We start from the raw sequence: 13,316 nt of genomic DNA, 5'->3' as shown, positions 1-13,316 counted from the left end.
CTATTTTAAAAAAATAAATAAACGAATAAACTATCAAATGCTTTCAAAAACATTTACCCAGTTTTCTTTACAGTTCCCAGAGGAGCCAGCATTGGGCAAAATAATGAAGTAGAACCAGTGTCTTCTTTGGGCCAATCTCTTCCCTCTTTCCTTACGCTTCCCTCTCCACCCACACCTTACAAGTTAGGGTTCTTAGCTGCAAGCAGCAGAAATAAAGTCTGGCTGATTCAAGCCAAATAGAAATTCACTAAGAGGATACTGTATACTTCACATAATCTCTGGGAGAGCTAGAGAACCAAGTCTGGGACGCTGCAGCCAGGAGCAATTCCCCCAAAATACACCACAGAACTTGTCTAGCGAGAACACCACCACCATGGGCACTGGGCACCATGGCTTGTGCCAACAGCACACGACCCCTGGACACCGGACTCAGCCTCTAGCTCCACAGCCACCACTGCCCCAGGAATCCAGACCACCTCCAGAGAGAGTTTACTGATCCCACCTCTTCGCGTCACTAGCTCCTATCCTGAGTCCAGAGGCAGGCATGTCTGATCAGCAAAGTCCAGGTCGTACACCCACATCCTGGCTACAAAGGGAGGCCAGGAAAGAGAAGACATGGTCTTTTCACCTTCGAAAGTGGCCGGCTCTGCTGCCACCCATCAGAACTAGGAAAGAAGGAATTCCCTAAACACGGGGCAAAGGGTCCAGACACTGGCCAAAAAGAAAAGTACATGCACACTACATCTCCTTTCTCCAAAGCCACTCAGCTCTTTTCTGCTCTTCCGACCCATGCAGAATGACTGCCTTGGTAAGCAGAGACGCAGTGTGCTATCCCTCAGAAACAACTTCTTTCTTACAGATGACCAAAGGAAAAGATAGTGTTTAACAGAAAGCATCCATGGAGAGGAGGTATTGTAGGACAGAGGTGTTCCCACACTTGACCCAGACAGCTTCTGACTCCTACTATGTCTAAAAGAGCACAGCACACGCTGGTTCTCACTGTCTACCAGAACACAAGATGCCTCGAGGCACGGGCCATGTGGTAGATTGTTTGCAAAAGTACTGCAGATGTTCCTCTTCCTGTATGTATTCTCCTAAGTATGACTTTCCAGCTCTTCCCACCTAGAAGTAGAGTCTATTTCCCCACCCCTTGAATCTGGGCAGGCCTAATGGCTTGCTTTGGCCAACAGACTGTAGAGGAAGTGATGTTGTACCAGTTCCAAGCCCAGGCCTTCAGAGCACTTGCCTGTCTCGGCTCATTCTCTGCCATGAGAATAAGCCCCAGCTAGCCTGCTGGAGAGAGGCCACGTGGAACAGATAAGCTGTCCCAACGAGGCCATCTAAGACCAGCCAGCTGGTCGCCAAGTGAGCCCAGCTGAGGCCAGAACTACCCAGTTAAGCCCAACCCAAGTTGCCCACCCACTGATTTGAGAGCTAAATAAACTGGTTGCTGTTTTAAGCCACTAAATTTTGGGGAGGTCTGTTATGTAGCAAAAACTAACAGATATAGGACGGGCGTAATACCACTGCAAAGCACCCTGGCCTCCAGACATGATGCTCAGCCTGTATGGATAGAAGGGAGGCTGCAGATGCAGTTGGTACTGCTCCCCACCAACACCCCCTCACCCTCACCATTTCAGTGCATGCCTGTCCAAATGCCAGTTGCCAGCACCTCTATCTCGGCTACCAGAGCCCACCTGCCCACCCTCACATCAGGCCATGAGTGCCAAGTGGCCCTCAACCCATCACTGAGGGGTTGGTGTTTGAACACCCCAGCTCCCTTGCCCCTTGGGTATGCTGGGTCTGAGGCATGTGTCGTTTACTGGCTCCCAGATCATCCCAGGAGGATCAAGGTCCACCTACCCCTGGGGATAACTAACTTGGTAACAAACCCATTATCGGCTGCCTTCCCTTCTCTGACTCACTTCTCCAACTCTCCGTTTGGTGTTTCCTGGGATCACCTCTCAGATAAACTACTTACACTCAAATCCTTATCTCAGAGTTTGCTTCTAATCAACTCTGGCACTGAGATGGGGCATCCACACAGAAACACTTCTGTCATCGGCCCCTCAGCTCTGTGTTCCACTATTACCGCCCAACTCCTGTCTGGGAGTCAGCTGCATAGACACTGCCCACTACCCCACCCCGCTGCCCCTGAGCACAAACACTGCAGCACAGCCCCTCACAAGGCTTCAGTGGCTTGAAGGACCACTTCCTCCACCATCTGGCTTTGTCAACAATTATAGCTTTTTCCTTCACTCTCCAGTGAAGAAAATATGCCAACTGTCTCATCTCATGGTCTGGAGGGTGAAGGTGGTGGAGAAGGAAAGACTTAGAGGAGACCCAGACTTGGAACAAAAAAGTGTGGAGCAGGCTAGGCTGTCACCGCCTGTTCCTCTGATCAGATCTGAGCCCCCAACAGGACACTGTAGTCAGAGGAGCAAGTTCAGTAAACACAGCCCCAGACCCCAGGGCTCAGGGGCCATCTGCACAGCATATACATTCAAAGATACTTACCAGATGCCTGTTAGGCACCGAGTAGTGCTGTGGGTGCTAGGATAAAGTGCACGCACGCGCGCGCGCACACACACACACACACACACACACACACACACACAACATATATCTATCCCCCAGGCCAGGGGCATCTGTCTTAGAGCTTCACAGGACAGAAGAAACAGAAGTGGGAATGGATTCTGGAGTCAGGCAGACTTGTATTCAAATCCTGTCTCCATCCTCAAGGAGCTGTGTGACCTTGGACATGTTGGTTAACCTCTCTGTGTCTGTTTCCTCCTCTGTGAGGCAGAGATAAATAGCAGTACCTATCTTACAGGGTTGTTGGGAAGGTAGACATATATATGAACCCTTAATAAACCTCAGCTATTAGGACTAGTTTTCTTAAGGCAGTGCATCTCTGTTATATAACCTGACGTGTTTCCCACAAACTCCCACAAACTCCACTAACACAGGGCCCAGCAGGAATCTACATGAGAGAGGCCAGTGGTCTAAATTCCTTCAACATAGCCACCCTTTGTTTGCATGTTCTTCACTTCTATGAAGAATAGGCTTCTTCTCATTGCCTTTGTTTAGAAAAAAAGCCTTATTGGGCTTTTATTTTTCTTATTCTTGATAGAAATATGAGTACAGAGAAATATTTCTCTACCATTAGGGGGAAAAGGTTCAGGCAGTCCTGGGGACTTACAGGGAGTGGTGGAGTCTGGGGCAGGCTGGAGAGCATGAGCCTCATCTTAAAAGAAACTGGTGGGGCTTCCCTGGTGGCGCAGTGGTTGAGAGCCCGCCTGCCGATGCAGGGGACACGGGTTCGTGCCGCGGTCCGGGAAGATCCCACATGCCGCAGAGTGGCTGGGCCCGTGAGCCATGGCCGCTGAGCCTGCGCGTCCGGAGCCTGTGCTCCACAACGGGAGAGGCCCCAACAGTGAGAGGCCCGCGTACCGCAAAAAAAAAAAAGAAACTGGTGCTACTTAGATCCACGTGACTGATGCCACAATTGATGCCAAAGGGGACTTTGAGTCTCACGTGGCCAGATCTCCCAATATTTCCAGAGATGCCAGACAACTGGATTATTATTTTTTAAATCTCTTCACTTTTTAAGTGTTGGCTCAAAATATTTAGAAATGTTCTGTAGAGCAGCAGTCCCCAACATTTTTGGCACCAGGGACCAGTTTCGTGGAAGACAATTTTTCCACGGACGGGGGTGGGGGAGGATGGTGCAGGCGGTAATGCGGGCGATGGGGAGCGGCAGGTGAAGCTTTGCTCGCTCATCCGCCACTCACCTCCTGCTGTGCGGCCCAGTTCCTAACAGGCCATGGGACCAGTACCAGTCAGCGGCCCAGGGACTGGGGACCCCTGGTACACAGTGCAGTACATTTAATGGGTCCATGGGCTGACTCAGACCCATAGGCGGTGACACTGAGGCCTCCCATCCTTTGCTCATCTCAAGGTCTCTGCAGTCTGAGCTTCATGATGCAGGGCTGCTACCCTACCCAGCCTCAGTGGGCACCATTCACATTCGATTCCTTGAGACGTGTGGCTCAGAGCAGTAGCAGGGGCCCTCCCGTACCCACAGAGCCAGTGTGCGAGCAGGCCTTTCTCCAGACAGTTGCTGGCCCTCGCCAATCTCCCTCCTCTGACCCACTGGCACTAAATGTACTATCCAATCAGCAGGGTCTCACAAGCTACTGACCTCTAATTATCTCAAGCTTGTCTTTTATTGTATCAGTATACAATGCTATCTGTATAGCATTAATTGATGGTTTCATTAGTTTATATCTTATCTCCCCAACTAAAATGTAAACTTTATGCACAAGGATCACATTTTATGTCTTTTTGAACCATATAACACCTTTATACTGTATTAGCACCCAATACCTACCTATACGTTGACTGCTTCATCACAGAGGTAATTCTGAATTTGTTGTTATTGTGGGTGGCATGTGGATAATACTTCAGGCTACAGAAAAAATCTTTTCCAGGTACATGAAGAAAGAGGAATATATAGGGGCCGGTCCTAAATTTATCTAAAAAACAATTCACCATCTGTATGCCTTCCATGTCAGCCCATGCCAGCCATAGAGCGCAATCCTGCAGCAGGGGGTGTTTTAATGTTGTCGTTGAGAGTAGCTTATTGTTAACTTTCTTACCGGTAAAATGGAATCATCCAGGCTTACTAGCCATCTTCCAGAGAGGCCAGAGAGAAGAAAGAATCCATCTCCACCATCTCCATTTATAAAGTATATTTAAAATCAGAATATTAGGTATGTTGCGGCTGAGTGCACTGTTAGGTGGCTAAAGTACATGAGAAAAAGAATCTCAGTTGTTAATTTATGCCTGGGTTGAACTATTTATATTTAACCAGGCGATTATTTAATTAAACAGTCCATTCCCTTTGGGGTCTCCCTGTAGTCTCTCTAATTTGTTAGGCAGAATAAAACAACCCATTTGCCCTTGTATTTACTCTTCTCTTCTCAAGGCTACTTAATTTTTTTTTCTATTTTAATAGGCCTAGAACCCCTAATAAAAGAGAGTTGAACAAACAGTCTGAGAACAGAGGAGTGAATGCAAACACAAAGTACTTGCATCACAAGGCAGGCCAGCTGGAAGGAGTTTTGAAGATAACTGAATCCAACTCTCTCCTTCTACAGATGAGGCAACCAAGACCCAGAAAGGTTGGGTGACTCACCCAAGGGACCCACAGGCAGTGAGGGAGACTACCCTCATCCGATGCCCAGTGCTTGCTCCACTCTCATTAACCCGGGACACCAGGGCTCCTTCGAACCTCCCCAGCCAGGCTCTAGAAAGGCCTAGTCCCATAGAACAGTGGGCTTGTAGACTTGGAAGCGAAAAAGCCTAAACCAACAGCAAACTCTTATCCATTCAGTATTTGTTGAGTGACTGCTAAATGCCAGGAGATGAAACACTGGAGGCAGAACAGTGAACAAGGGTCCAGGTGCTGCTTTGCCAGATTTACCTCCAAGTTTAGTGGGGTGATAGAGGACAAATAAAAGAATACATGAACGTGACACTTACAGAAAGTGTCAAGTATTAAAAATACCCAACCAGGATGGTATGACAGAGTGGGGAGGAGGGGGCGGCTTTGGACAGGGTGTCAGGGAATCACTCTGCAATGTCCATGATGGGGGCATAGGGGCAGGGCTTCGGTTTGAACATTACCAGCAACAGGAAGTTGAGCATCTCCAAAGGCCAGCTCAGCTTGTTAAAAAGTTCTTTCCTAGACCGAGCTGAAATCTACCTCCCCGGGACTTCAGGTTTCAGTAACTCCTTCTCATGAACGTCACAGAAAGGAGTCAGCTAAGAGATGTTAAACAGCATGTTCAAATGCTAAACACAATCCTCAAATAAGACAGTTGCTTCGATGTCTTAATTTAAAATGGCGTGTTTGGGAAAATACAACATACCAACGAGATGACTTACATGTTCTCAACCTCCAGTTCATAAAAGGGTTTCAAACCACCACTTCAAAGGAGGTTCAGACAGCCAGCTTCTAGAGTCCTGGACCTGTCCATGTGAGTCACCCAACATCATCAACAAGACACACCAACTCCCTTCCGCCTAGAACCCTAGTTGGGGTTTTACAGCATCAAACGCTGCTGCCCATCGTTCGAGGTGGCAAAGGGTATTTGGCTGTGTGCGTTTTGCTTTCTAAGATATTCGTGGAATCATAGAACTAAGAACTCATCTGGCCCAACCCCCTTGTTTCATAGACAAGGAAATGGAAGCCCGGAAATAAGCAATGACCACTCAGGTCTATCAGCAAGTTGTGGCCAGGGTGGGACTTAGCTCCTCCAGCCCCAAAACCAGCTGGGCGTGGTCGGGCAGTTGCGCTGAACGGATAACTCCCAGCTTTACCTGCGTGTTAGGACAGACTTCCAGTCCTCCAGTGATTTCTCATGCGTGTTTAAGAAGAGAAAGCCCAGCTCCCTAACGTGGACCCACAGCGCAGAGACCTTCCAGACATCTGAGTGCACGCTGAAGGGGCCGGGGACAGGCGTCGCTTGGTTGTGAGTGGGGAAGGGGTCCTCCACTGCGCAGGAAGACCAGCTTCTGATCCAGAGCCAACCACAAGAGGCAGAATGTGGGAAGAGAAGCCAAGGTCAGGGACCACACCGAAGCCAAACCTATTCCAGCTTCTATCTGAGTTCAAATATCTGATGGAACCCACTGCCTGGCTGCAATGTCTATAAGCCGAGCAGTGAAGTGGTTAGTAACACGAGAAGAAAGAGGGCTGAGTCTTGAGCCAGTCAGTGAAGCGCCCAGGCCCTGCCCTCCTTCCCCCCACTTCAGGTAAGCAAGGGAGGAGTTGAGCAGTGGCGGAGCTGATTGGCAGGGCCTCCTTCTTCTGCCCTTGCTGGCATCTGCTGCTGGCTGGAGCTCTGAGAACGTAGCCTTTTTGTCCCTCTGACCCCCGGCATTAGCAGGAATAAATGACTTTCTTGGGTGGAAGGAGAACGCTGGAGTGCAATTCAGTAGTACGGGCAGCATCTCTCAGAAAAGGAAGCATCAAAAAAAGAAATACCAGGACCTCTCTGGTGCTGCACTGGTTAAGAACCCACCTGCCAATGCAGGGGACATGGGTTCGAGCCCTGGTCCGGGAAGCTCCCACATACCACGGAGCAGCTAAGCCCGTGCACCACAACTACTGAGCCTGTGCTCTAGAGCCCGCGAGCCACGACTACTGAGCCCGCTTGTTACGACTGCTGAGCCTGTGCACCTAGAGCCCGTGCTCCGCAACAAGAGAAGCCACCGCAGTGAGAAGCCCGCGCACCGCAATGAAGAGTAGCCCCCCCTCGCCACAACTAGAGAAAACCCACACGCAGCAACAAAGATCCAACGCAGCTAAAAGTAAATAAATAACAAATAAATAAATTTAAAAAAATAAAAAAGGAAACACCAACTCCAGCAGCCAGCCAGTGCCTTCCAGAGCAGACCCCAGTTTCAGGTAGACAAGAAGGCTGGTAGCTGATTAAACAGTAATCACCTTAGCCCTGGGGAGGGTCCCACATCCCCAGGGTCTCCCATCACTCATCAGGCAGGATGACACCCGTCTGAGCGGTACAATATTATTCTCTCCACCACTAGCCATGCAGCAGCACGGCCAAGGCAAGGACCTGGTTTTCAATCAGCTGCTGCACCGGAGGACGAGCCCAGCGCAGTTGCCGTCACCATATCGTACCTCAGATTCCCCCTTGGTAAGAGAGGCAGAAAACAAGCCTTCCCTCTGCTCATCCCCCCGCCCCCCTGGGCTGCAGAGAGGGTGACCAGATGGGATGGAAACATCCCACGGAGGGATGGGCTGGGAGGAGACAAATTCTCCTCCATAATTGTGGGTCCCCAGGGGAGAGCAAATATCAGAACCCAGACCTGCTGAGTGACCCCAATGCCATCTGACATCTGTCTCCCAAGTCGAGTATGGGGGCTGAGAGCTTGGGTGTTGGGGTCACACAGACCTGGGTCCTAGCTTGGTCATGTATGATAGGTGGTTGGGAATGGTGACTTCTCCCTGAACCTGACTTTCCGCATCTGTGAAATGGGTCTAATGATAGTACTTACTCACAGGTACTGTCAAATGAGATCGTGTGACGGAGGCTGGGTCCAGAGCCTAGCATGCTTGGTCAGTCTACACAAATGCTTAATTGTGTAGGTTTTTTTAAATGTAAATTTTAAAGAATTGCCTACAACATACACAGCACACATGAGTTTGAGGCAGCAAATCCAGAGGGTGGGCCAAGGCAGGAAAACACGCCAAGTGACGACACTGAAACATCTCTGCAGAAGGGCTCTGTCATCCTGAGGGCTACAAACTGCTCCCACACTCTCAAAACCACCTTTGTCCAGGGTCTTTTCACTCCTGAAGCTCCTTCCTCTCCATGTCATCTGATCCTCACCACCACCCTAGAAGGTGGCCAGAGTGAGTATGCTTCCTGTGCCCCTGCTTTTAAGAGGAAAAGGAGTCTCAGAGAGGTTAAGTGACTTACCCAAGGTCACACAGCTGATAAGCGGCTGAAGAGAGTCACAGATGCAGGCTCCTGCCTGATAGGGCTGGAACGAGAGGGAGGCAAGTAAGGTGCCTGGGGCGTAAAACGTAAAGAGGCAGTCGCTGGCCCGTGGGAGTGAGCATCTCCTTCACCTCGGCCCTGCTGCCTGACCCCAAGCCATGGGCCCTTCCCGGACCACGAGGCTGCTGCTCCCACACGCTGCACTTGCAGGTCAGCCCTGGGAGAACCCGCCCCCAGAGCCTTGGGGTGGCCACATCTACTGGCTGAGCAGGGCATCTTCCTCCATCAGAATTCAAGAATATTTTCCCGGAGCCCAGCTGCTGGAACCACTTCCCAAAAGAGTGGAATGGAACAGAGGGCGAAGGTGGCGCCCTAACGGCCACGTGAGGCTCCCACGCACCCTTGAGCCTGAGGGCCTGGGAAGAGAGGCTGGGCCAGGCCCGCAGAGGCCTCACAGTCCTCACCAGCCTTAGGGAGAGATGGGCTGCGACAGGCAGGGCACGTGGGTGACTCCCGGGACCGTGACCCCAGTATGCTGGTCTGCCCGGCCAAGCTCTCCTCTCTACAGCCCCTCAGAGCACAGCTAGGCCCCAGCTTGGCCTCCCTCGACCTCGCACAAAGTGTGAAAGGCACCAACCAGCTCCCAGAGATTTCTTTTGAATCTGCCAAGAGAAACCCTTTTCTGACGCGGATGGTCACATGAAGTAATTAGCAGCTTGCCCCAGTCTGCATTACTGTGTATTTAGCTTCTCTAAAGAAGCAACACCTGTGTACCAAGGGGCAGCGTCAGGTCATTGGCAGCTGTGTAGGCTTGAGAACTGATCTGCTGGGATTCAAGTCCCACTTCACCTGGGCAAGTTACTCACCTGCTCTGGGCCAATGCTCTCCTTCTATAAAAAGGTAACGAGATCAGCACCACCATCTTCAGGTTGTTGTTATACAAAAACCAGCCACGATGTATTAAGTACCTATAACGGGCCAGGTACTGAATTTCTTTTCTTTTTCCTTATATGTATCTTTTCTTCTTATATGTATTTTTTAACACTCATAGCAGCTCTGTTTCTATTCTTGAGGTGTAGCTTACATGCGGTAAAGTGCATAAATCTTCAACATGCAGCTCAATGAACTTTTTATGTGTATATACTCTACCTTCTAATCAAGTCTCTATCGATACAGGTCAGTTTTGCCTGCTTATGAACTTCATATACATGAACTCATGTAAAACGTGCTCTTTTGTGGCAGGCTTCTTTCACTCAACTTTCTGTTTTTGCAGTTCGCCCATGTTGTTGTGTATATATGTCATGTATCCTTTTACACAGCTGCACAGTATTCCATCGTGTGACTGTGCTACAGCTTGTTTATCCACTGAACTAGGTGTTTGTCTTCACCTTCATCATCACCACCATCATCATCATTATCATCATCATAATCCCATTTTGCAACTGAGAAAACTGGGGCCCTGAGCTGCTCACTAAGTTTTTAGCCTGAGGTCTCGGAGTGCAATTGACTCTGAGCAGGAACTTGAATCCAGGTTCCTGACTCCAAAACCAACTCGTTACCTGGGCAACAGAGCCTCCCTTCCTCCTGCAGTGCTGGGGTGGGCAGGAAGGAACTCTGTTCCATGTGGTCATGAGCTCCTTCTCCCGGAGGCATCACTGGGAGTCAGGGGCAGCTACCTGACTGGCTTCTGGTTGTGAGAAAATTGCCTCAGGTTTGGCCATTGCCAATATTTATTTTTCACTGTCCCCCTGATAGCGCAGGTACCGTCGTCACTCACAGCCCTGTACCTTGAGACCCAGCCTTTGCCAATATGTCGAAACAACTGCAAACAGCCTCAGCGTGGTGGAGGCATCCTTGGCCCCCAAGCAGCAGCTGGCTCTCGTGGGCAGGAGGAGGGAACCTGGCCCAGCATGTGGGCAGCCCCTGCCCTAGCTCCGCAGAGACTAATTTCCCACAGTGGTAAGTCAGATGTAACCCTTTGGGGCTCCTGCAGAAAGCATCGTAAGCCCTTGGGCCAGAAGGTTTCTCTGTAGGCCAAGCTTTACCCACAAAGAGGTGGGTCACCACAGGGCCCCCCCAGTGCTGACCTGACCTCAAGAAAAAGCCAAGATTTCACGCTGCTTCCCAACTCTCTGAATCCCTGTTTGCTGCTAGAGGCCGGCCTGAGGAGGGCCATCTGCAGGGCAGCGAGGGGGTGGTGCAGAGCCTGGCTGGTCTCCCCTGCCCCTGCCCCTGCCCCTGCCCACTGAACTCAGGTAGTGTTTAGGTCAGTCCAGCCAGATGTGATTAAATGGTTGGCTACGTGCAGGGAGGGAGACCCTGGGGGAAGAAGGGCACAGGGCCAAATCCCAAGGTGGCCCTGGGGCACCCTTTGCCCTGTCAATCATTAACAGAAGCCACCCCATGACAGGCAAAGAAGGAGAAAGTCCAAGGGGGTGGCCTGCCCTCCTCCTGGGCACCATCCTCCAAACGCACCAATCCAGGGCCTTGTGGGACATGAGATCATGACACCCAGTGGAGGGGGTGTGTGCAGAGTCATCTAATCCAACTGGTCCTCTCTCAGACCCCTGCAAAATCTCCACAAAGGCCAAGGGAGACAGGAACTAACACTGGTCGATTTGCAGTTACTATGTGCTAAGGACCACGCCAGATGCATTCAGCGTGCCAGCCTATGACAGGGTAGGGAAATGCAGTCATGGAGCAGGCCTGCCTGGGTTCAAATCCTGACACTTCTAACTGTGCGACGAATGAGTGAACTTCTCTATGCCCCAATTTCTCCATCTGCAAAATGGTGGTAGTACAGAACTTCCTCTGAGGGGCCACTTTGAGCATTTAACTAGTTAACACACATAAAGTTCTCAGGCTACCTGCACTGATGAAGAACCATCATTGCTGTGGTTCACTTGATCTTCACAGTCACCCCTCAAGCTACAGATGGAAAATCGGAGATTGAGTCACTTGCCCAAGGCGCAAGCTGGCATTAGCAGAGCTGGGATTTGAACCCAAGTTGAAGGGCTCCGACCTCCATGCCATAGAAACTTCCTCAGGCCGTGACCCCGTCTGCCCACTAACTGGTGCCTTGTGATCCAGTTGGCTGCAAAACCCATCTCGTGTCTGCCTCCACATTCTCCCAAATGTCCTCCTTTCGCCAGAGTGACACTGGGGCACAGCAGGCTCCCAACCTTCCTCCCGAAAACGAGGCTTCCAGACCTAAAAAGGTAAATCATTGCTCAGTGGCCAAAAGAGTTCATGTCTTTGAGCTGCTCCAAGGGAAGAAATTTAACCAAAAGCCAGACCATGAGCTGCAGGACCAACAGCCATGGAGGCCCTGCCCAGCCAGGACAGACCTTGTAAAGGGCCCCCAAAGAGAGATGCCCCAAGGTCCAGAGCAAGAGGTGGAGAAGTAGGCCTCACGCCCCAGGAAGCTGGCTGACAAAGGCAGGCCTGGCCTTTCCTGCTCCACTTCCCTCTGTGGAGGCCTCACTTCCAGCTCTCTCTGCATGGCTCCTATCTCCCGCGGCTCTAGAGGCACTCATGGAGGTCCCCCGCCAGCTCTGGGCTCACATTTCCCTGGATTCCCTGCCAGCCTAGAGCACAGGACTAGGGCTGCTGCCGCTGAGGCCTTTCATCACCTAATATCCTGGAAAAAGCATGGGCCCAAAAAGATTCTGCTACTTCATTTCCCAAGTAGCTTTGGACCCTGGTATCTCTTCTACCTTTAAGATCTATATGGTAAAAAATCAGGTTCTTGTGGTGACCATGCATGGGCTTGGGTGGCCTAAATCTCAGCCCGTGTGAGTTTCCCATGGAGACACTTAGGTGGGCTGAAGGGTCAAGTCCTGGGGACAGAAAGCTTCCCCAGGCCATAGGGAACCTCACCTCGCCTCTTCAGCCAGTGTCTTGCACTCCAGGGTCTCTGGGAATCAATGCTTCCATCTTTGTTATCACTCAGGGGACTGACTCCAATGGAGGGAATTCTGGGCTGGTCAGTGGATATGCTCAGCCCTCTCTGAACCCAACCGGTGTCTCCATGAGCTGGGGAATTAGAAAGGTATCTGCCATATGCCCAACTACTCCTACGGAAAACAAACTCAAGGTGCGCTATTCTATGTCTTTTTGCTTTTAGTCAGAGAGGAAGCTCACATGTCCCCACCACCACCATCACCACCCACCGCAAATACACACACTCATTCCCTCCTCAAGAGACAGGAGGCCTAGGTTTCCTCCAGACCCAGGAAAGGCTGCTTTTCCCCCTCCTTCCACCACCAGCCCCTGCCCTGAAAGAGGTAATAGTCCCTTTTTTCTACCTCACCGCCCTGCCCCCCCAGCAGGCACCTGCTGGCCAGGGAAGGAAGAGTCGACAGGGTGCCTAAGGTAGGTCTTCTCCAACCTCAAGGATAGCCCTGGCCCAGCTGATGTCTGCTGCAGACCTGCCTGCCTCGGGAGAGGCCGGGTGGAATTCGAGTGGAAATTCAGCTTACTGCCCAAAACTTACTGAGCGCAAGGAACTGAAGGCAGCTAGGCCTCAGATAACGATATCCATCTCTGCCTCCTCGGAAAGAAATCTTCCCAAGAACCAGACTCAGGATTTTCAGAAGGATCCAACCTCTCTCTGGCAGGCATCCCCTCTAAGTGGGCATCTGACATCGATCGGCTGGGGTTCCTCTAGCCAAGTAGACCTCACCCTTCCCAAGATGACAGCCTACCCATCCTGCATGGCATCAGGGGTACAACAAAGACTAAGGCGGCAAGAACAGATGACTTCCTGTTACGCTGGCCATT

General features: G+C 51.0%; 1 long non-coding RNA gene across 2 annotated transcripts in view; it reads right to left on the bottom strand.

The window, feature by feature from the left end:
- The window catches only part of LOC309817872, an 84,992-nt gene extending 75,858 nt beyond the window's left edge, over positions 1–9,134 (bottom strand). The window contains exons 1-2 of one of the 2 annotated variants that reach the window (XR_014296279.1): positions 8,666–9,134; positions 8,514–8,577 (exon numbers count right to left, since the gene is read on the bottom strand). This is a non-coding gene — a long non-coding RNA (uncharacterized lncRNA). The remainder of the gene's footprint in view (positions 1–8,513; positions 8,578–8,665) is intronic. The other variant, XR_014296280.1, reaches the window with a different exon arrangement.
- Between the last annotated feature and the right edge of the window lie 4,182 nt (positions 9,135–13,316).

This window comes from Grampus griseus, assembly GCF_964374135.1.
Source record: "Grampus griseus genome assembly, chromosome: 2".
Classification (NCBI taxonomy): domain Eukaryota; kingdom Metazoa; phylum Chordata; class Mammalia; order Artiodactyla; family Delphinidae; genus Grampus; species Grampus griseus.
Note: the sequence above shows the minus strand (reverse complement) of the source record. Positions and strands in the feature narration are given on the sequence as shown.